The sequence below is a fragment of the Leucoraja erinacea genome, chromosome 5, assembly GCF_028641065.1.
Source record: "Leucoraja erinacea ecotype New England chromosome 5, Leri_hhj_1, whole genome shotgun sequence".
Classification (NCBI taxonomy): domain Eukaryota; kingdom Metazoa; phylum Chordata; class Chondrichthyes; order Rajiformes; family Rajidae; genus Leucoraja; species Leucoraja erinaceus.
The window spans coordinates 24,860,497-24,884,955 of record NC_073381.1 but is presented as its reverse complement, the minus strand read 5'-3'; the positions used below and the strand labels follow the sequence as shown (position 1 = coordinate 24,884,955).

The 24,459-nt window shown below is 40.3% G+C and overlaps 1 protein-coding gene across 7 annotated transcripts in view; it reads left to right on the top strand.

Annotated features, from left to right (window-relative positions):
- LOC129697048 (myelin transcription factor 1-like protein) overlaps nucleotides 1-24,459 on the top strand; it is a 415,381-nt gene that overhangs the window by 76,831 nt on the left and 314,091 nt on the right. For all 7 annotated transcript variants that reach the window (XM_055635254.1, XM_055635252.1, XM_055635250.1 and 4 more), the window contains exon 2: nucleotides 22,971-23,086. The gene's annotated coding sequence lies outside the window, so the exon portion shown is untranslated. The remainder of the gene's footprint in view (nucleotides 1-22,970; nucleotides 23,087-24,459) is intronic.

The window sequence follows — 24,459 nt, the reverse complement described above, 5'->3', positions numbered from 1 at the left end:
TGAAAGTGGGAGAACATCAATTATCTTAACACAGACTGGAAATAAATGATACGATGAAGGAGAAGGAATGAGATGTATTCAAGAGACCTTCAAGAAATATGCAGTTGCTGGAAGTCTGAAACAAATGAAGAAAATGCCAACATCACTCAGTAGGTCAGGCAACATTGGGGCATAAGAAGTAGAATTAACATTTCTTGTTAAAGTTCTTTCATTAGAACAGAAAGAACTGGGAAGGGTAAAAAGCTACTTAGTTTTAAGCTGCAGGAAAGTGGAGGAGCAATGAACATCCATGATGGGATGAAACCAGGGTTAGCTCAAAAGTCAAGAGTGTGTAATTACTGACAATGGAACAATGAAATTCTTGCTTACATTCATCCGCTTAAAAGGCCGCAAATGCAATAACTCAGAAAATATATAATAGTCAAAAATACAATAAATTAATTGCCATAATATTAGGTAACAATAATAATGCAAAAATAAAATTTGTAGTGCAATCAAAGACACGGTCCATAGAAGTTCATAGATGCAGAGGTTACTACCGAGAAGAGTCATTCAGCATGGAAACAGGCCCTTTGGCCCAACTAGCCCATGCCGGCGCCTATGCCGGCCCACCTGCCCGTGCTTGACCCATAACCCTCTAAACCTATCCTGTCCATGTACCTGTCCAAATGACTAAGGTGTAACAATAGTACCTGCCTCAACTGTCTTCACTGGCAGCTTGTTCCATACACCCACCACCCTCTGTGTAAAATGGTTACCCCTCAGGTCCCTACAAAATCTTCCCCCCCTTGCCTTAAACCTATGTTCTCTTTTTCTCGATTTCCCTACTCTGAGCAAAAGACTGTATTTACCCGATCTATTCCTCTCATGATCTTGTACACCCCTATAAGATCACCCCTCATTCTCCAGCGCTCCAATAACTAAAGTCCTTGCCTGCTCAACCTCTCCCTACAGCTCAGGCCTTTAAGCCCTGGCAACATTCATGTAAATCTTTACACCTTTTAGCTTGACGACATCTTTAGTAATGTTCAATAGCTCCAAGGTTGCTGGGAAGAAGCTATTCTTGAACCCGGTGGCCATGGTTTACATTCTTCTCAATGGTATAACCGAATAAGAACTTTGCAAGGGGGGTGTGGTTCTTTTTCAAGGCAGTGCTTCTTATAGATCTCTGATGGTGGGGAGGTCAGTATCTCAACTGGATCGGAATTGCCTTTCATCCCCTATAGTCTCATTCGTTCATGGGTGTTCCAGTTGTCAAACTGGGCTGTGCTGCAACAGTATGCTCTCTGTCGTACATATGCAGAGGATAATACGGGATTTAATTTTGGAGAACAAGGTGGAATCATGATTTAGTGGAAGAACCACTGTGAAATGGTGATCACGATATCATTATGTTTAAATTGCTATGGAAAAGATCAATTGATGACCAAGATATGCAGATTTAGGAGAGCTAATTGGAAAGGAGAGAATTTTTAGAGGAGACTGTTTGGATAAAAAATGTCAAAACGTGGAGAGAGGAATTATATCAAGAATTAGCGCTCACTAGACAACTAAAAATATTAAGTCAAACAAGGAAAGGAGTCACGTGACAAATGTCAAGCTTTTAATAGAGAAACAGTTACAGAGATGAATCACTGAACAAATGAGATAAAACAAATGGGTAATTAAGAAAGAAGCAATGTCTGTTAAAAACCTAAAGAAGGCGAGGTTGAGGTTGAGCTACAAAATGAGTACTTTGTATTCAGACACACGATGATTGTGCCATTGTCACACCAAAGGAGGAGGTAGTATAGAAATTAGATAGGCAAAGAGAAGGTAATGAGAGATTGTCAGTGCTCAAAATAGAAAAGTCACCAAATTCAGATGGGATGCATCATAGAATGCTGACAGGTGAAAATAACAAAACCTCCGGCCATTGTTTTGTCAATGTATTGGAGGATTCCTTTTAAACTTGGCAATCGAAGGTCAGTAATTTGAAAATGGGGGAACTTAGAGACAATGGTGCATGATGAATTTAATTGGGCTGCATTGAATGCAAATATTATTCCCTGCCTAAGTGGAATTGATTGGATAATTTCCCTATCAACTAAGGCCAGTGACCACGTTGCAATAAGTACTTGAAACTGACTTTGTGTACATAATCTGCATATAAACATATCCAATTTGGTGCAGTTTTGTGGAGAAATTATACCACTTGTTTCGCGAGAAGTTGTTGCAGGTTGTGTCTGAAGTTTTATTTCCTCCACTCTTAAAATATAATCTATTTTCCAAGTAATTTATATTTATTTGGCTCTGAAGACTTTGCCATGATGCTGGAAATCTGAAATCAAAAGGGTCACTGCCTAACAGCTTCAGTGAGCCGTTAATTTCTAACTTCTGGTGCTGTCTGTGAGAAGTGTGCATGCTCTTCCTGTGACCACATGTTTCTTCTGGGTACTCTGCTTTCCTCCCACTTCTAAAACACACAGGACGGTAGTTAATTTGGCCACTGTTAGTTGGCCAAGTGTGTACTAAGTGAGACTGTTTTAGTAGAATGTGGTGAAAACAGATAACAGAAAATATTAGTGAGGGAATGGGATTTTTCTCTAACATGGTACACACTCGTGAACTAAAATGGTCTCCTATATTGTGGGGAGATATGGAAATATTCAAACAATTCGGTTGAAGGATAGTGATGCTCCAGAGAAATTAATCAAAGTTTGTACAGCCTCGCCTTATAGCTAATATCCCCTAAACCAGGCACCATTATGCTAAACGTGTGGATTAAACGGGCAGTGTATACAAAGTTGGCAGAGGTTGGGATGTAATGTTAAAATTGTACAAGGCATTGGTGAGACCAATTCTGGAGTATGGTGTACAATTTTGGTCGCCTAATTATAGGAAGGATGTCAACAAAATAGAGAGAGTACACAGGAGGTTTACTAGAATGTTGCCTGGGTTTAAGCAACTAAGTTACATTGAAAGGTTGAACAAGTTAGGTCTTTATTCTTTGGAGCACAGAAGGTTAGGGGGGGACTTGATAGAGGTCTTTAAAATGATGAGAGGGATAGACAGAGTTGACGTGGATAAGCTTTTCCCATTGAGAGTAGGGAAGATTCAAACAAGAGGACATGACTTGAGAATTAAGGGACAGAAGTTTAGGGGTAACATGAGGGGGAACTTCTTTACTCAGAGAGTGGTAGCTGCGGGGAATGAGTTTCCAGTGGAAGTGGTGGAGGCAGGTTCGATTTTATCATTTAAAAATAAATTGGATAGGTATATGGATGGGAAAGGAATGGAGGGTTATGGTCTGAGTGCAGGTAGATGGGACTAGGGGAAAATAAGTGTTCGGCACGGATTAGTAGGGCCGAGATGGCCTGTTTCCATGCTGTAATTGTTATATGGTTATATAGTTATATAGGTTGTTGATCAGCAGCTCTTTTTCAGACTGGATGTAGTAACTTGTGTGAGTCCCACAGCATGCTGAGGACCTTTGTTTTTGCGATAGATGAACCAGACGTGGGTATTTATTTATATATAATACAATTAAAAAATTTGTAGATGATGCTAAAATTCAGGAATGTAGAGAGCTATAACGACGGGTAGCAGAAAGTGTCAGGAGGAGTTTAGCTCGGCTGGTGAAATGGGCAGAAGTCTGGCAGTTGGAATTTAATGCAGTATGTGAAATTGTGCACTCTGGAAGAAAAAATAGGGATTAAAACTGGTGTTCATTTTAAAAGGAGGTGCATATAACCATATAACCATATAACAATTACAGCACGGAAACAGGCCATCTCGGCCCTACAAGTCCATGCCGAACAAATTTTTTTCCCCTTAGTCCCACCTGCCTGCACTCATACCATAACCCTCCATTCCCTTCTCATCCATATGCAGTATCCAAGGGAAGGTTCAGATGTACAGGCAGTCGAAGGAGGCAGACCAAATTGATCAAAATGCTGAAGAAATGCGCTGATTCCTTGACTTGATAGAGACACTGGCTTCATAAATAAGGAGGAGGTACACAATGCTTTAAGGGCTGAGGTGTAGATAAATCCTCAGGCCCAGTTGAGATTAATTCCAGGTTGCTATCATAGGCTGCGGTACTGGCTGAGATTTTTAAATCTTTGAAGTTCCAGATGACTGGCTGACTGTACAAAAAATAGTCCTCTTTTTCAAAAAGAGTAGCACAGAAAATACTGTAAATTATAGATCTGTGAACCTAACATCAGTATTAGGTAAGTTATTAAGAGCAATTCTGAGAGATTAACGATCATTTAAAAATGTTGGGACAAATCAGAAATAGCCAACCAGGCTTTGTCAAGGACTGTTTCTGCCTGATTAATCTAATTGAATTTTTTGAAGAGATAGCAACATTTCATGGATGAGGGCAGTGCAGTAAATGTGCATTTGCATGGGCCTCAGTAAGGCCTGACATGACCCCAATGGTTCAAACATTTAGGGAAAGGGAAAGTTAGTCAATTGGATCCAAAATTGGCTTAGTAATAGGAAGCAGAGGATGATGGTAGAAGGTTAGATTTATGATTGGATGTCTGTGGCTTGTAATGTTCTACAGGGATCGGTGTTGGGACTCTTGCTGTTTGTACTGTTGGTGAGTATGAATGAAGCTAACACCATGGGGCATACACCACTCTTGGGGAGTGCTGAGGAACAGGGGGACTTTGTAAAATCAAGTCCAAAGATCCTTGTAGTTGATAGTGTAGGTTAAGAAGGTGTATGAGATACTGGCCTTCATTAATTGAAGATGGATTACAAGAGCAGGAGCTCCATTACAATTTCAGTCAGACCTCAGCTGGAGTACTGCATGCAGTTCTGGTCACCACTCTGTCACAAAGATGTGTTGGTGCTGGATAGGGTGCAGGGGAGATCCACCTAGATTTTGCCTGGGATGGACTATTTCAGTTATGAGGAGAGACTGGAGAGATGAGGTGAGACTGGAGCAGAGGAAGCTCAAAGGGGATATAAATGACATATTTAAAATTATGAGAGATCCAAATATGATAAAAGCACAGGAAACTATTCCTCATATTAGAGACAGATAAAAGTGAAGGGAGACTTAGATTAAGGGGGAAGATTTAGAGGGAATCTGAGGAGGACCTTTTTTAACCCATAGTATGGTGAGTACCTGTAATGCATTGCCTGAGAGGGTGGTTGAAGTAGAATTGCCAACAATATTTAAGAAGATTCTAGACGAGCACTTGAGTTCCAAGCCACAGACAGCTGTAAAATGGGATTGATTACAGATGGGTCCTCATTGGTCAGTGTGGATGGTTTGGGCCAAAAGGCCTGTTTCCATGACATGCTACCCTATGACTCTCTGTACAAATTGGGAAATGAGTCAGAAAGAAATTTCTTTACACAGCAAGCTGTTGCGATCCAGAACATATTGCCTGAAAAGAAGGAGGAAGCAGCTTCCTGGAATGGGAATGGGATTCATAATTAATTAATAAATAAATATTGGCAGGGCCAAAGGAAAAATGTATGGCGATGGGAGCATTGGAAAACATTTTATAAGAGCCTGCAGGGGCAAAACCTTTGTGTCACAAGATACCAAATGGATGGAAGAGAATGGCAGGGATACATAGCACCGTGATTACATTCAGCTACATTTGCAGGACATGCCTGTTTTTCACTTCTTTTGAAGGCAATGAAACAGAATGAGTGTACAGAGTGTACAACTAGAAGTGCCTAGCAGGCAATTGGTGCAATACTATTTCCCCCCCCATCCTTGTTCATGTTCACTTTTATTCCTTCTGATTCTATATAATATTATTGGTGGTCTTTCAAGCAGGAGATAGATGAAAAGCCCACTAGTACTGACTGATATGATGTTGATGAAATTCCGCCTACAGTGGGAAAAATAATGATTGAGTCAACAATCTGGAATTTATTTTATATGACCTGATAATTTATGTTGTCTTACGATAGCTCCTTAATATCTCCAGCATCTGACTTTTTTTTTTCAAAACATCACTGTATGTTTCTCAAGTAGACACTGTCTGGACTCAAGACATGCTTCAAGAATTCTCAATCATCTTAGACAGAACTTCTTGGTTGATTAATTATTTCCCAATTTCACTCTTAGGAACACAGTCTTCAGATGTTGGTTACATGTCATGGATTAGAGAACAATTTTGCAAACTGGGTCTTTAGAGTGACAGATCTGAAATTAGTAGATGTGATGAGAAAACTGGATTTCAACTTTGTATTCCTGGCAATCTTCTCTGCCATAGTGGAGTACATCACCATTATACCTGTCCCTGTGCATCCTCCCCATGTCAATGATTTTGCACCAACTCCTTTTTATACATTTCGACTTAACACCAATTTCAAGTTTTCCCACGAAAAAAGTCAGAAGCATAAAGTGTTGCAAGGATGTTTTTTAATAAACTACCTCTTGGCTGTAGGGTGTCTCGTCTAAATATTTCAGATGGCACGACTAATCTTTTGAATTGTTATTCCTGATGGGGTTTGAAGGATTTTGATCAAATGCTGGTTAACCACTGGGTTTCGGTACAACATGTTTTGTAAATTTTATTTTTATCTCAATGATTTTGCAAAAAATAATATTTCAAACTTTAGCACAAAAAATGATGCCAATACTATGTCTATAAAGCATTTAGCCATCCCCCAGAGCAGAAGGAATAAAGAACAGGATTTTGGTGTGAGGACGGAAGGAATTCAACGTTGAAAATTTAGCGGTGTCCAGAAAGACGCTACGACTTTTTGCGCGACTAAGGAGACTACTCCCGGCGACCACTGACAACAAAGTGATTGCTTTTAAGAAGGTTATTGATTAGAGCAATGGAAGTTGAGAAGATTTTGTTCTATAATCCATGGTATATAACCAATATCTGAAGACTGCGTTCCTAAAGGGCCTGTCCCACTTTCACGACCTAATTCACAACCTTTTTCACTCGTGGACATTTTTCATCAGGCTAGAAAAAACGCCCCGACCTACTTGATGCCACGAGTACCTATGACTAGCATCACGACCTGCTACGACTTACCTACGACCTCCTACAACCTCCTACCTCGTGACGACCATGCTGCGAGTATGAGTCAAGGGCAAATGGCAGAGGTCATGAATAAGGTCGTGAAAGTGGCCCTTTAGAGTGCAAAGCAAATGATAATGAGAAGAGAGAAGAGTGAAGGGTCTGTCCTTGAATAAAGGTCTGAAATGCATTTCGTAAGTGGGATTGATTGATGTGGTTTGGCCAAAGAAAGACTATTTATGGTTACTTATGAGGTAAAGTACATGAAATTGATATATTGTTGACAGAGGAGACTTATGGGCCTGTCCCATTTAGGTGATTTTTTAGGCAACTACAGGTGTCTAGTTTGTTGCCACATGTTCGCCAGTGGTCGCCAGGAGTAGTGTCCTTAGTAGCGCAAAAAGTCGCAGCATCTATCTGGTCACCGCTAAATTTTCAACGTTGCAATTTTTTTGGCGACAGTGAGTTTGATGCCAATGAACATAGCTTGATTTCAACTGACCTAGGTACTGTTGTAGGTTGTCGCCAGGATGACGTGGGTTGTCGTTGGTTTTTCGGCGACCTGCTACGACTATGGCAGTTGCCTAAAAAATCGCTCAGTGCGACAGGCCCCATTAATGTATCACAAACCAATACATTTTAGAATACTTGCAACATGGGAGTTTTAAATTGAGGAACTATGAGAAAGTATTTCAGTGGCAATGGATGAGCTGAAGGTTAAGACAATGAAATTGCCAAAACAGCTTTGTTAAGGGAGGGTGGATTTAGTTCAGATCAGTTCAGGTTTAAATAGCATGTGGAGATATTACCTTTCAATCAGTTGATGGAGGGATTGGAATTGAAGGCTATGGAGTGACATTTTCAGTGAAAGTTGAGCATTTGGGCCATGCCGACATGCTTGAAGCATGTTCAAGCTTGCCTAACATCTAATATTAGTTGAGTAGTAGAGGGTGCACTGGTGTGTGTTACAGTTGATGGCAGCTGTTACATAAAACCACCAGTAATCAGCCTCCACATTAGTTTCTTCTGAAGCAAACCAATACGGAAACAATAAAAAAAACATGTTGAACTTCTAAAAGTTTATTATGTTATCTATTACATACTATGTTTACAGACCTATTATGCTGCAGCAAGTAAGAATGTCATTGTTCTGTTTTGCTGTAGATGACAATTAAACACTCTTGACTGTTGATGATGTAGATTTGTTGTCTCATTTTAGATTAAGTTCATTACCACCATGAGAACTGCAAAAACATTGAATTTTGTGATGTAGTAGAAAATCTAATGGATTATTTGTTCTCAATGATAAGTTTGCTGGGTTTTTTTCAAGTGAGGGAAGTGAGGTTAGGTAATTATGTGCCCATCAAACTGAAAGAAATCCTGCTGGAAATCAGAAACTGTTACCTTTTATTGAGGCCAACATTAACGCAAATGACTCACAGGATGGGCACGTGAAGTGAATCCACCTGCACTCTACCTCACAGTTGCACTCAGTACTTGCTCAACAAGTCACTTCCTTTTCCACAGCTATCATCAGCACCTAGGTCAGGGATAAAACTTGTTATTTCAGCAGTGATCCACTTCGCATTCTGTACAGTTTTGTGCTGTAGACTCTTTACAGGATGCCCCGTTTTAGCCAGATCTTTGTGGGAGTGAAGAGTTACATTGCATCATTCTGGCTTGCTGATTTAGAGACAGGTCCCACAAATGGTTGAACCTAACATGTCATCAAATCCAGAACATAAAATGATTGTGATTTATTGGCCTAATTTGTCAGGTGAAAGAAAATAAACATAGAAGTCATTAGTGGTTATGCTTTTATGAATCCAACAATTTTCTTTCTTCTTATTGCATTTTTGAAAATAATTTGATTTGGATTTTATGTTTTTTGGGTGCTCGTAGTGTAATAGGATGTCAGACTTCTTCATGCTGCTGTTTTTACCCTTTCCCAACTGTACACGTTCATTCCTTTTCTCACTTTTGGTTTTACTGGTCTGTTTTTATATTCTGTCTGATTGCTTGTCTTATTTTTTTCTACTTTCCCATCTACCGACTCTGCTCTATATTTCATTCTCCTTGGTTCCCCCGTTTAAACTGTTCTCTACGCCTGAGCTGCTACCTCCTACGTATTTCCATTCTCTGCCTTGCTGCTCCTTTATCTGTAAAGGTGCAACACAAGAACGGACCCAGTAGACATGACATGAAATAACAAATTAAATACTTTCTTCTTGTGCTTCACTTTAACATCAACGCTAAAAATAAATAAACTGAAAACGTGGAAATCGCATGCAATAGTGAAATATTAAATGAAATGATTAATAAAATGTTAATATACAAATAAATTAGGACATTATGCTCATGATCCAAAGAAATGGAGTAATTGTAAATGCGGGATTTGAACAGAAACTTCAGAGCTAAACGTATTGAGTAGATACATAATAAACACGAAAGACGATCAGATGCTATTTTATTTGCAGGCCCATGTGTGTTAGTATGGATACACTTGTGTGTTCCAGCTTCCATGTGGGCAAGCTAGTATGCTTTATTTACATGGAATATATTTCTCTCATATTGTGCACCTACTGCTCTGCATTGTGTGCCGTTATGTCATTCTATGGTGCTTATCGTCTGAATCTTATATTCCAACTTGCTGGCAGACAGGACTTCCTAAGTAGTTTTGTGATTGCTCCACAAACTGATGAACACTTTGTTGTATCTCAAAAGGTAAGATTTTGGAAAGTTGTTAGAATTTGCTGATTCCCTTCTTGGGAGGTCATAACCATGACCAATTTTTTTGCCTGGATATTCATTGCTGCCCAGTAGAAAGAGCCTCACAGGCAGCACTTAGCAATTAACGAGTTAAGTGTGCCCGTGCACTTCAGAGCCCTGGTGATAATGAGACTAGTAGAAAAGGTGAACATGATTTCTTGTGGTATATTACAACTTTCTGAACTGTTAAAGAGACAGTAAATTCTATGCTGCAAAAAAAAGATTAATAATCAGCCTCTGGTTTTTAGAAATGGAACACCCAATACCACTGAATCTGGGAAAGAGCAAATTGCACAATTATTGAATGTTATTACATACATAGACTATTTGACAGGATTTATTTTCTACATGAACCACCTACACCTACTTCACACTCTTGATTTTCCCCACCTCTGTCACCTTCATTACTCCTTTTTTTTTTTTCAAAGCTGTTATCGAATTCTCCTAAAACAAAATGATCTGGTCTGCTTCGGCAATGATTTGTGAAACATAAGTCTGCATCCGAACCACCCTCTGTGCACCTTTCTGGCATCATCTAATGAACCTGCACTTCCATCACTTTCATATGAAACATTTATATGGCTATAGGGAAGGAGCAGGGAGGTGGGACTAATTGCACAGTCCTTTCCAAGAGGCGGCACATGCTTGATGGGGCCTTTCTTTGTTGTGTGTTCCTGTATCTTTCTTGGAATGCCCTAAAGTATGTACAGTTCCATACTACCCCCCTCCCCCACCATCCATAAAAATCAATAGACATTTTTACAGATTGATATTTCCCCCCTTTTTTCTATATTAATGTAAATATGTGTGTATGTATATGGATCTCAACCTGAAATGTCACCCATTCCTTCTCTCCAGAGATGCTGCCTGTCCCACTGAGTTACACACACACACACACACACACACACACACACACACACACACACACACACACACACACACACACACACACACACACACACACACACACACACACACACACACACACACACACACACACACACACACACACACACACACACACACACACACACTGGAATTTGTTTGTTGCCTTTCTAATGGACTGTATATTTTTATTGCGGCTCCTTTACCTAATTGAAATTCCTGCTATTTAAGTTATATTTTCTCTTGCTTTTCACAATTTTGAAATGTATTGCATGTTTTTGTCATTGACCTACAGCACGCCTATCTTTGTTGCCTTTGAGTCTTTCAGAGCTCTCTTCAATGATTTGTCATCCTCTCAACTTGGTGTCATCATTTAATGCCAATGATGATCTTTCATCCATAAATCCAGATTATATAGGCACTTGGCAGATAGGAGTGGCCCAACACGTCTTTATGAAAGGGAATTTTAACTGGCCCCATGCCTATCAATTCGGTTTGGAATGACCACATCCGAAGAAGAGTTCCAACCCGAAACATCACCTATTCTTTTTCTCCAGAGATGGTGCCTCACCTGCCGAGTTATTCCAGCATTTAGTGTTTACCTTCAAACCATTATCTGTTCATTTCCCTTCACAACTGCTACTTGACCCCTGAGTTTCTCTGGCATTTTGTTATTTGTTCAAGCTTCCAACATCTGCAGTTTCTTCTGCTTCAAGTAATTGCCTTTAATAGTCCATCTCTTGGTCTGGCGAAGGTAGTACTCTGTCCAGCTCTTCACCTGTTCCTGTCTTCCAAAACAGCAAAACATGTCAAGCTGCCCCTGGTTCCTCCCAACAGTCTGAAATCCCTGCCATGTACAGTTTGCCAAATCTTTGCCAAGTATAAGGGCCAGAACCCACCAAATGTTGCATGCATCTATCATCAACTTGCAGCAGCATAACAGGTCTGTAAAGACAGTACTCAATAGAAAACATAATAAACCAAAAAAAGTTAAATAAATACATTTCCATATTGGCTTCCTTCTGAAGAAATTAATATGAAGGCTGCCCACTGGTGGTTTTGTACAACAGTTGCCATCGCTATGACTCAACTAATATTAGATATTAGGCAAACTGGAACATGCTTTCAGCATGTTGGCATGGCCCAAATCACTTTGCTCAAGTTTCACTGAAAATGTCACATCGTAGCCTTCAATTCAATTCCTCTCATCAACTGACAATGCAGTCAGTCTGTCAATCTGACTGGTGGATAGGTGGAAATGCAGTGGCAAAAAATGATTCTAAGACTTATTCTTTAACTTCAGCAAGATTCTGCAGTACCAGGCCTCGCATTCTCAAACATGTAATTGTTTTTTTTTTCTCTCCCCACATCTGTAAATGCTGGGGATTTTGTTTTTTTTCAGGCCAAAACGTTTTAACCCTATCTTTTGCATTCTGTAGTCCAACCTTCACTTTTAATCCATATTATTCATTGTAGCCAGAATATCTTTATTTATCATACACACATCTTCAACATTTCGCAACTTGTAGAATGCTTAATAGAAATTCATACAACAGACACCTTTTGCCAAGCCAGTTCTTTCTATTAAAAGTTAATCACCTTGGCAGGACAAATCAAAATAGGACGTACATGGTAAATGGTAGGGAATTGAAGAATACAGTTGAACAGAGGGATCTGGGAATAACCGTGCATAGTTCCTTGAAGGTGGAATCTCATATAGACAGGGTGGTAAAGAAAGCTTTTGGCATGCTAGTCTTTATAAATCAGAGCATTGAGTATAGAAGCTGGGATGTAATGTTAAAATTGTACAAGGCATTGGTGAGACCAAATCTGGAGTATGGTGTACAATTTTGGTCGCCCAATTATAGGAAGGATGTCAACAAAATAGAGAGAGTACAGAGGAGATTTACTAGAATGTGGCCTGGGTTTCACAACTAAGTTACAGAGAAAGGTTGAATAAGTTAGGTCTTTATTCTCTGGAGCGCAGAAGGTTAAGGGGGGACTTGATAGAGGTCTTTAAAATGATGAGAGGGATAGACAGAGTTGATGTGGACAAGCTTTTCCCTTTGAGAATAGGGAAGATTCAAACAAGAGGACATGACTTCAGAATTAAGGGACGGAAGTTGTGGGGTAACATGAGGGGGAAACTTCTTTACTCAGAGAGTGGTAGCGGTGTGGAATGAGCTTTCAGTGGAAGTGGTGGAGGCAGGTTCGTTGGTATCATTTAAAAATAAATTGGATAGGCATATGGATGAGAAGGGAATGGAGGGTTATGGTATGAGTGCAGGCAGGTGGGACTAAGGGAAAAAAGTTGTTTGGCACGGACTTGTAGGGCCGAGATGGCCTGTTTCCGTGCTGTAATTGTTATATGGTTATATGGTTATATGGTTATTGCTAATTAGCTTAGTACAGGTATCTTGGTCTCCAAATGCTTAATCATTCCAATTTAAACTTTCCTATACTCTTGCAGAATACTGAAAGCCAACTTGTTTGGTCTTTTCTGTTTTATTTTATGATGTTCATATTTATGGTCAATTTACACTAAACAGGGTACAACATATTCTTCACAAACTTAATCTTTGCTTATTTTGATGCCAACCATCATAATACACCATCATTATGCCTTTCTTGGATTTGAGTGATTTGTTTAGTATCATTCTTTTTTTTTTTAAATATCTTCTAATAGCCAGTCCATGGACATTTCTATGGTGCTACCATCTATCTTTTCCATGAAAATAAAGGAAAGGAAAATAAAACAGTTTTGCGTCTCCTCTGCATCTTTCTTCTTAACATGCCTTTCTATTGTTCTATAATCCATCTGCTCCAAGAAAACAAAGGAAAGGAAAAAGAACAGTTTAACCATTCCTTTCCTATTCTATTGCTATTCCTGAGACAATGGAGAATTATTATTTTATCGTTGTCATTTTCCCTACCTGGCATTGAAAGAGTCAGTTGAAAATTAAAGGAAAGCAGCAGAACAGTATCCTGGATAATATTTATAAGCAATGTATCATTGCAGATTAGTGATTCATGTATCTCAGTTCTGTCTGGGACATCTGGCTTTGCACTGTTTTCCTGTTTAATCTTTTCCCCCATACTGCATGACTGACTGCACTTCAGAAGTACTTCATTGATTTTAAAGTGCTTTGGGATATCCAGAGTCTGAGAAGTGTGTCGTGTAGATATGTCTCTCCACATCTGAGCAGGATAGCTCTAAAGTTGAAATGAACTGGAAAGAGCACCCACCAGATCAAGAATACCGATGGGTTGATGCTATTCTTGGTTTTAAGACAATATTGTTTGCAGGAAGTGAGGATTGAGGGAGGTAAAACAGTTCACATTTTTCAGGTCTCATCACAGTAGATGGACGAGACTTTGCTGGGAGGAGTCATGGTTACAAAGGATGCATTGAAGATATGGCCATCTTAAAATCATCCTTGGGTCCTTAGCCGTAAACATGGAGTGCCGTCATAGCTGCCTCTCCTACAGTTCCAAAATTCCAAACTCATTTTTAGAAACAAGAGAAGGACGTGGGGCACTATTTGATTTGATTTGTACAAAATTCAAGGAAAAGAAAGAGAATAAAATAGAAGGGAATAAAGTTTTTTTTTTTAAATGGTAGATGAACGCCTGAAAAAGAATGGTCTAAAATATCTAACGGAGATGGTGAAACATAGAACAGTACTGCAGAGGAACAGCTCCTTCACCCGACAATGTCTGTGCTGAACATGACACCCAGATGATCTTCTGCGCCGGCATGAGATCCAGACCCCTCCATTCATGTGCCTATCTAAAAGCCTCTTAAACACTACTATCGTATATGCTTCCACCACCACTCCAGATTGCACATTCAGGGCACTTACTACTCTCTGAGTTTAATTTACTTTTGAGATTCAATGCGGATTCATGTCCTTCAACCTACCGAGTCTGCACCGACCAGCGATCCCTGCACATTAACACAAGCCTACACACACTAGGGTCAATTTACACTTATACCAAGTATACAAACTCAAGCCAATTAACCTACAAACCTGTACTTCTTTGGAGTGTGAGAGGAAACTGAAGATCTCGGAGAAAACCCACGTGGTCACGGGGAGAACGTACAAACTCTGTACAGACAGCACCTGTAGTTGGGATCGATTCCGGGCATCAACTCCACCGCTGCACCACCCCAGTGTAAAAACACTTGCCCGCACATTGAATTCAAATTTCTCTCCCTCTGACTTTAAACCTATGCCCTCGAGTCTTTAACATTTCCAGCCTGGGAAAAAGGATTTGACTGTCTATCCCGCCTATGTCTCTTATAACTTTATGTATTCTGTCAGATAGCCCCTCAATCTATGACACCAAGTCCAAGTGAGTTTATTGTCATGTGTCCCTGTATAGGACAATGAAATTCTTGCTTTGCTTAAGCACACAGAAAATAGTAGGCATTTACTACAAAACAGATAAATGTGTCCATATACCATGATATAAATATATACACACATGAATAAATAAACTGGTAAAGTGCAAATAACAGAAAGTGGTTATTAATAATCAGAGTTTTGTCCGAGCCAGGTTTAATAGCCTGATGGCTGTGGGGAAGTAGCTATTCCTGAACCTGGTTGTTACAGTCTTCAGGCTCCTGTACCTTCCACCTGAAGGTAGCAGGGAGATGAGTGTGTGGCCAGGATGGTGTGGGTCTTTGATGATACTGCCAGCCTTTTTGAGGCAGCGACTGCGATAAATCCCCTCGATGGGAGGAAGGTCAGAGCCGATGATGGACTGGGCAGTGTTTACTACTTTTTGTAGTCTTTTCCTCTCCAGGGCGCTCAAATTGCCGAACCAAGCCACGATGCAACCAGTCAGCATGCTCTCGACTGTGCACCTGTAGAAGTTAGAGAGAGTCTTCCTTGACAATCCGACTCTCCGTAATCTTCTCAGGAAGTAGAGGCGCTGATGAGCTTTTTTGATAATTGCGTTAGTGTTCTCGGACCAGGAAAGATCTTCAGAGATGTGCACGCCCAGGAATTTGAAGTTCTTGACCCTTTCAACCATCGACCCGTTGATTTAAATGGGGTTGTGGGTCCCCCTCCTATTCCTTCCAAAGTCCACAATCAGTTCCTTGGTTTTGCTGGTGTTGAGGGCCACTCCAGAGAAACAATCCAAGTTTGTCCAATCTCTCCTTATAATTAATCCAGGCAGCATTCTGCTAAACCTCTTCTACACCCTCTCCAAAGTCACATTCTTCCTGAAATGGGGTAACCAAAACTGCACACAATATTCCAGCGCGGCATAACAAAAAATGTATAAAGCTGCACTTGCTAACATGTATACCCATTGCCTCGGCCAATAAAGACAAGCATACCATATCCCTTCTTTAAAACTCTATCTGCAGTGTACTTGTGTTGTCATTTTCTATGGGTCCCCAAGATCCAAGATCTTGGACCTCAAGATCGTTTTGTACATCAACGTTGCTAAGAATCCTCTCATTAATTGTATACTTTCCCCTTGTATTTGACCTCCCAAAATGCAGCACCTCACACTTGCTTGGATTAAATTTTTATTTTCTTTGCCCATATTCATAACTGATCTAAAACCCACTGTATCTTTCGACAGTCTTCCTCCTTATCTGTAATGCAGACGTGCAGCCAGAATTACACCCTTCCACCACTACCCTCTGTTGTCTACGATTAAGCCAGTTTCATCCAAACAAACAAATTACCATGGATCCCTTGTATCTTAATCTTCCTGATCAGCCTTGCATGAGTGACTTTATCAACTGCCTTACTAAAATGCATGTAGACAACATCCACTGCCATACCCTCATCAATCAACTTTATCTTCTCTCGAAGGTGCTGTTGATGAAGTGATGCGGATTGTCCCTGCTTAACACATTCTCTTTAAAATCCAAACCCAAAAACATTCCAAAAGCTTCCCCACTACTGACATGAGGCTCATCAGCCTGTATTCCCTGGACTCTTTCTACTTCTATTATGAAACAAAATAACAACTTTAGCTACTCTCTAGTCCCCTGGGACCTCACCAGTGGCAAGAGAGCATTCAAAGATATTTGTCAAGGCCCCTGTAATCTCCTCTCTTGCCTCTCAATAACCTTGGATAGATCTCATCAGGCCTTCTGGACTTGTCCAACTTAATGCTTCTCAAGAGACTCAGCACCACATCCTTCTTGTTCTTGGACTGCCCTAGCATATTAGTATAGCCCGCACTGATCTCACTATCCTTCATGCCCTCTCTCTTGGTGAGTACTGATGCCAAAGTTTAGTACGTCATCTACAGCCGCTGACTCCAAGCATCAATTGCCCCCTTCTTTTTGAGTGGTCCTACTTACTCCTAGTTACCCTTTTCTTTTTAATATACCTATAAAAAAAACAAGAGATTTTTTTAAAATCTGACCTGCCAATGAGATTTCATAGCTCCTTCAGGCCCTAATAATTGTTCGCTTGAATTCTTTCCTGATTGATTTACATTCCCCAAAGGCCCTGTCTGTTTTCATTTTCCTAAACCTTACATATACTTCCATTTTAGTTTGACCAAATTTAGAAGTTTTCTGGTCACCAAGAGTCAAACGTGTTTAATTGTCACATAACCCGAAATTCTTACTTGCCGCAACACAACAGGTTTGTAAAGTCAGGAATTTCATGTGAAGAAAGATTGGATAGACTCGGCTTGTACTCGCTAGAATTTAGAAGATTGAGGGGAGGATCTTATAGAAACTTACAAAATTCTTAAGGGGTTGGACAGGCTAGATGCAGGAAGATTGTTCCCGATGTTGGGGAAGTGGAGAGCAAGGGATCACAGTTTAAGGATAAAGGGGAAATCTTTTAGGACTGAGATGAGAAAAACATTTTTTACACAGAGAGTGGTGAATCTGTGGAATTCTCTGCCACAGAATTTGGTTGAGGCCAGTTCATTGGCTATACTTCAGAGGGTTAGATGTGGCCCTTGTGGCTAAAGGGATCAGGGGGTATGGAGAGAAACCAGGTACAGGATACTGAGTTGGATGATCAGCCATGATCATATTGAATGGTGGTGCAGGCTCGAAGGACCGAATGGCCTACTCCTGCACCTATTTTCTATGTTTTTATGTAAACAGTGCTCAATAGGTAACATAATCAAATAGATCAAAAGTTCAATAAATAAATAAATCCAATGCAGTGGAAAACAACACGTCCAAATACTCTTGTGCAACCAAGACAGTCTGTAGTTGGTGTTTGCCGTGTCCAATACCCTGATTATTGTTGGGAAGAAACTGTTCCTGTCCCTGAAGGTCATGGTCTACAAACTCCTATATCTTCTTCCCGAAGGCAGGAGTGAAATGTGAGCGTGGCCAGGGTTGTGTGGGCCCTTGATGACGCTGACAGGCCTTTTGAGGCAGCCTCTCCTATAGATCCCTTTGATGATGGGGGCGGTCAGTATCAGTAATGGACCGAGCAGTCTCTACCACTTATAATCTCCTTCGTTCCTGGGCTTTTGAGTTGCCGAACCAGGCTGCGATGTAACCCATCTATATGCTCTTTATGGTACACCTGTAGAAGTTCAGGAGAGTCTTTTTCAGCTTACCAAATCTCCTTAATCTTCTAAGGAAGTAAAGGTGTTGATGGGCTTTCTTTATGATTGCATCAGTGTGTTGGGTCCAATACCAATCTTCAAAGATATGCACACTATGACAGTACTCCATCCTTTTCTTGTCACTCTGATCCATATCACTAGCCAGGAGAGACCAATCACAAGCATTATTGGTAACAGCTATGTCCAATTAGCTGATATTGGTTGGCTGCTTCCACGTTGCCCGCCTAGTCCCGATCAAACCCATGTATTTTAGCATGAGAGAGAAGATGAGAGAAGAAGAAAGGCAAAGCAGGATGCCTCCCTGCTAGCTGTGTTTTCATGAGTGGAACTGGGGCAAACCCCAGATCTCCAGTTCCACTCTGTGGTCAGGGCTGGGGTACCAGGACAAAACCCTAGAAGCCCAGCGCCTCTACTGAGGTTAAGATTGGGTGGCAGAGGGGCAAGCCTGAGATGCCAGAACCTCTTCCTGACCACAGACAATGAGGGACTGCACCCACACACACAGACAAAGACTGGCCGGCCAGGATAATCCCGAGATGCGAGCTTCGCTTCTTCAAGGCCAAAGCTGAGCCTCCAGGAAGAAACCTGAGCCCGCCAGTCCCTCCGCTCAAGGGAAGGGTGAAGTGCAGAATGAAGCCTGAGATCGCCATGCCTCCTTTGAAGGCCAGGACAGAGCTGCCGGAACAACCCCAAGATCGGCTGCAATATCGCCAATGAACTCTGATGGTGATGGACAGCATCTGTGGGCGGTCCTGCACTTTCCGACCAGTGTAAATGAAATACATCACATGACTTTACCCTACTGCGATGTCGGTGTGATCACTGCCGAACCCGACATCGTCCCTAACACCACAACACCTAGGAAGTTGAAGTTGTTGATTCTCTCCTCCACCCACCCATTGATGAAGACACATTTGTGGATCTTCCACCTTCCTCTTATAAAATCAACAAATAAAGTCCAAATGTGTAGGAAGGAACTGCAGGTGCTGGTTTAAATCAAAAATAGACACAAAATGCTGGAGTAACTCAGCCGGACAGGCAGCATCTCTGGAGAGAAGAAATGGGTGACGTTTCGTGTCGAGACATCAGTCAAAAGACGGGTCTTGACCTGAAACGTCATCCATTCTTTCCCTCCAAATAAATTCCAAAGTTCCCCTACCTTGCTATCCTTATCCTTCCTCTTTATCCTTATCCCTCCTATTTACTGAAACATGTCAGTCCTGAACTCTTTAAACGACTCTGAATATATTTAATGTGGACTTGCCCGATCCCAGCTACATCCAATCAACTCTAGATTCTGACAAAAATAATGTTGTGAAACTTGCAGCCTAAAGACAGGTCCTGACCGAAATGTTATCTGTTCATTCCCTCTCCAGATGCTGTCTTACCCGCTGAGTTCCTCCAGCACTTTATATTTTGCTCAAGATTCCAGTATCTGCAGTCTCTTGTGTCTAGCCACCAAGCATGACATCAGGAGGCTGCAGCGAATCGTTCGATCAGCCGAGAAGGTTGTTGGCTGCAACCTTCCCCCCATCGACGAACTGTACACTGCAAGGCCCAGGAAGAGAGTGGGTAAGATCATCTCGGACCCCTCTCACCCTGGCCACAAACTCTTTGAAGCACTTCCCTCTGGAAGGCGACTCTGGACTGTCAAAACCGCCACAGCCAGACATAAAATCAGCTTTTTTTTCCATGAGCAGTAGCTCTACTCAACTGCCAATAGTCTGCAGCCTCCTTGTGCTCTGGTATTTTATTTCATTCTTCATATGTTTAAGTTACAATGTTTTATTTTTAATTGTCCACTGTATATCGTGTAACAGCTAGTTACAGGCAAATTCCTTGCATGTATACATATTTGGCTAATAAAATGTATTCAATTCAATTCAATGTTATAATCTGCCTTACCCCAATTGACCACTTTCCCCAAAGTGGCAATCAACATGGCTGAAGTTCAGTTTGGCCAGTTTATATGTGGTTTGTGACAGGTTGTTGCTAACCGTCACAACTTGTGTGGTGAATATGAATTCAGAAACATATCCATTGACGGCCTCCTTGGCCTCCACGGCCTCCACAGAAGGCCATGGAGGCCGTCAATGGATATGTTTAAGGCAGAGATTGCAAGATTCGTGATTAGTACGGGTGTCAGGGGTTAAGGGGAGGAGGCAGGAGAAAGAGATTGAGAGGGAAAGATAGATGGCGGAGTAGATTTGATGGGCCAAATGGCCTAATTCTGCTCCTATCACCTATGAATGTTACTATGGTATAATAACTCTTGTAAAGCCTGATGTTCAGTGCAGTTTGTTAGTAGGTGGATGGAATGGATTGAATGCCATTCTTTTATTTCCTTTTGAATAAGCAGCAGAAGAGGGTGAAGAGGCAAAGAAAATTACTGATGTCCATAATGGATGCAACATGTGGAGAGAAGACATGGAGACTGAAGTAACTGCATATACTGGAATCTTGAGTAATACACAAAGTGCTGGAGTAACTCAGCAGGTCAGGCAGCATCTCTGGAGGATCTAGATCCTGACCCCAAACCTATCTATCTTTGAGGAATGCTGCGTGACCCGCTGGGTTATTTCAGCACTTTGTGTTTTACTTTGGAAAGAAAATATAATTGATGGCTGGAATATATAATATATTACAATGGATAGTTCGAATTTATCAAACAAAATATAGGGGACATATATTCTAATGAAAGACTCCCTTTTCCTCATGCATGGTAAAATTGCTGTAGCTTGTCAGCTCGCTTCAAAACCGAGTTAGGCAGCAGTTGTCCTGGGTGACTTAGCTGATGCTGTGGGACCACTTAAAACATAAACCCTTTATCATGCAGGACCATATTTTTTTGTGTGGAATGTCCCAAGTACTGAAATACTGAATAAAATAGAGCAAAATATTTGTTCTTACATCTGTAGGTAAATAATGTCCAAAGTTGAATTCCTTGAACTAATTTAGTTACATTTTAAAAAAAATCCAATGTCTTTATACTACCTAATAAAAAGTATGAACTTATTAAAATTAACGTAACCTTTTTGTCTGCAGATGAGGCATCGTATTGCAGGTCGAAGTGAACTAATATGATTGAGGCTTTTGCATCTTCTCCTCTGGTCAGAGATTTTTGCTCTTTCTTGTGGGACCCGGGTTTAGCTTTCTCATTTCTAGCACTCATCAATACAAAACTGATTTGACGCTGAGCTGTATAATAATAAGCCTTTCATCAGCCAGGCCTGACACTTGCCTTGTAATTAAGGCCTTGATAGTTGTGTTGATAGGAAATGAAAGAAAATGGCTTTGTTCTCATTTCCAGAGAATGATTACTGGTTCTGGTACTCACCTGAATTCGACCCATTCTGCATTGTGAACATGATTGCTGAAGTGTAAGTAATTGCAGCATCGGCAGATGACATTTTCACAAAGCACACTTCCCACTTTTCTAAAGGGAATTCGTTGAATATCTGTCCGTGAAGCTCATCAAATGTGTGTTTTAAAAATGCCAATTTTTAAAAGAGTGCAAAATTACGAAGATTTTCTTTGTAACTTGCACTTGAGATAGTGAAATGGTGACATTTTATTTTTTTTCCTCAAAAAATATTAATATTTATAACTGATACCAACAAACATATTTCCTAAAATAAAGAACCCTTGAGTAGAAACGAATAGAACTTAAACGTGCCCCGAGATTCTGGATAAGTAAAACAAAAAGGTCTGCACTGGAAAAGCAGCTGCCAGGAATGAAGTTTGAAAGAAGGAGCACGACAAACTGCTTCCATTCTCGCAGCCCTCTCCTAAAATTCACCAAGCCTCGACTGTAGGAAGATAGTGCTAAAATAAACAATGCCTGTCAGATGCGGTTCGAGAGTCTGGCTGCAGCTGCTGGCCAAGGTGCTGAAAAAAAGCTGAAGCTAAGACTGAGGAAGCAGGAGAAGGTTCACAGCAGCTGCAGCAGCCAGCAAACAAAAATGAGAGAAAACCTGAGGCCAGTTCTGTTCCAGTGGAGAAAGGAAACATTCTCCCCCCTAGAATCCGCAAATATTGTGACATTAGCAGCCAGTCTTGGGAGTTGCCTGTTCTCCGATTTGTATGTTAGACAGGTGGGTGGTCTTTTGTGCACTTTTAATGAAAGAACAATGTTGAGATTTGATGGGAAATATTGGCTAAATAGGTATGTGAAGTTAAAAGTAGAAATCTTGAAAGTGTAAACCATCTAAACTTAAATACTTATTTATGAAGCCTGAATTGTTTTGTTTTGCTTTAAAAAAAAATAGTAACACTCTCACGGTGTACAAGATTCTGTGCACTTCTTTAGTCAGGTTAAAATAATGTTTAACTGCAATTTTGTATCTTTGAAATTCTCTCTGGTGCCTTTGGAGCTATTAGGAGATTTATGGTAGAGCAGCTCTCCAGTGGATGCTGATTTTAGCTGATTATAAACATCGTGCCAGGCCCCCAAGGGTCCCTTCATTTTCCTGACACACTTGACTGCTGCCCCATTAACACTTCGTCTGTTATTGCAATATTCCAATTTTAATTAGTATCATTGAATTTGGAGCTTGATGTGAAAATAATGCCATATATATGTTTTGGTTACAAAAAAAAAGATGTGTCTGCTCTTACAACCAACCCTCTTTGTTGGAAACAAAGAAGGATATGTGTCTATACATATATATATATATATTTATTTTTTTCATTTCTTTTGTTAAAACACATTATTTCTCTGGTTTAGATGTTATCTTAAATTTTCCACAGAAAATGAACTCAGAAGAACGCTGGTGAATCGGCATTTGTGGACTCACAGCTGTTGTGACAGGCTCAGAAAGGCAAAGTGTGGACCAAAGAAATATCACACCATTAAGCAACTTCAGGTAGAGAACCATCAAATAGAAGCTTGATCAGGAGACTTTGAACAGCTGTTTTTTTTCTTCAGCTACCTCGGTACTTATCTTTCTTTTAAAAAAAAACAGATTGCTAGATACTGTGATATTATTTGCAACCTCTTCCATAAGTAGCCAGTAAAGGATCTGTATTATTTTTGCATTTATAGATATCAGATGATTCATGGGTAAAAAGCCCCATTTGCCGTTCAATTGGGTGATGCATGTGCTGTTCCACTTGCTAAAAAAAAAAAATCACACACATAAGTAGAATGAGCCTTTACAGAGTAATGCAACACTTGATAATAAAGGAGACTGGATAAATTGTACAGTCAGAACAAGATGGAAAGGGGATAAATCATACGCCTATCTATCTAGGTTGTTTTTTTAATCAACAGCGATTGCACAATGATGGACTAGCTGCTTTCAAATGCTGTAGGCATTCAAAGGGCCATCTAATTTTTGGAACTGTTCTTCTGGTGCAGATTTTTAGTTGTTGATTGTCGAATTATTTTCAGTTATAATTTGATGGAAATTTGAAAAAAAAAAAAGAAATATGTGATTGCAGGATTTATTTAACAGATTAACAATTATAAGAGAAAATAAAAATAATTGCAAAAGAAATTCTGGAAATAGAATGAATGGACCTGTAATCAGCAAGTAAAGAGTTAACAGAAATAATACTCGTGCATGAAAAGGCAATGTCGTGCTTCTGTTGGTAGACAGGAAAATCCCAAGCAATGCTGCTTAGCAGGGCAGTACACAGACATCCTTGCCGTGTAAATAATGGCTGTAATATTAAACATTACCAAATTCCATTGAAAAGAAGGTAGTGAAAATATGGATATGTGTTATAAATACATTAGCTACTATAACTTAGAATGAAACAAAGCCACCATACTATTTTACTTACAGGCTAGATTTATAATTGTTTAGTTTGCAGTGCAACAAAAATGTTTTATTTTTCTGTGAATTTAGTATATTTTCTATTGGTCCCTTCCCTCGTCTCTGCTTCCGCTGTTTGCTTCTTTTGGATTAAGCTGCAAGGAAAAGCAAAGAAGCACAATTAAGACTGAGCACCTGATATACCCAGGAGGGTAGAGTATTCTTCCATTTTTCAGACGCCTTGCCCCAGAGTCTTGAGTTGCCTGTAATTTGCATTGATAGCAACATTCTTCTGATTGTAATTTGGTAAATGCTTCTGTTTCGATGTGGTGCGTGGCTGTGCAGTTAATAAAAACCTAAGATTCACAACTGCGGTGAGAGCACTCTGGCTTTTGTGCATTCGGGAGAGAAGAACAGCACAGGCTCTCTGCTCTTGACTGCTATCCAGACAAAGCTACTGGAAATGAATGCAGAGACCA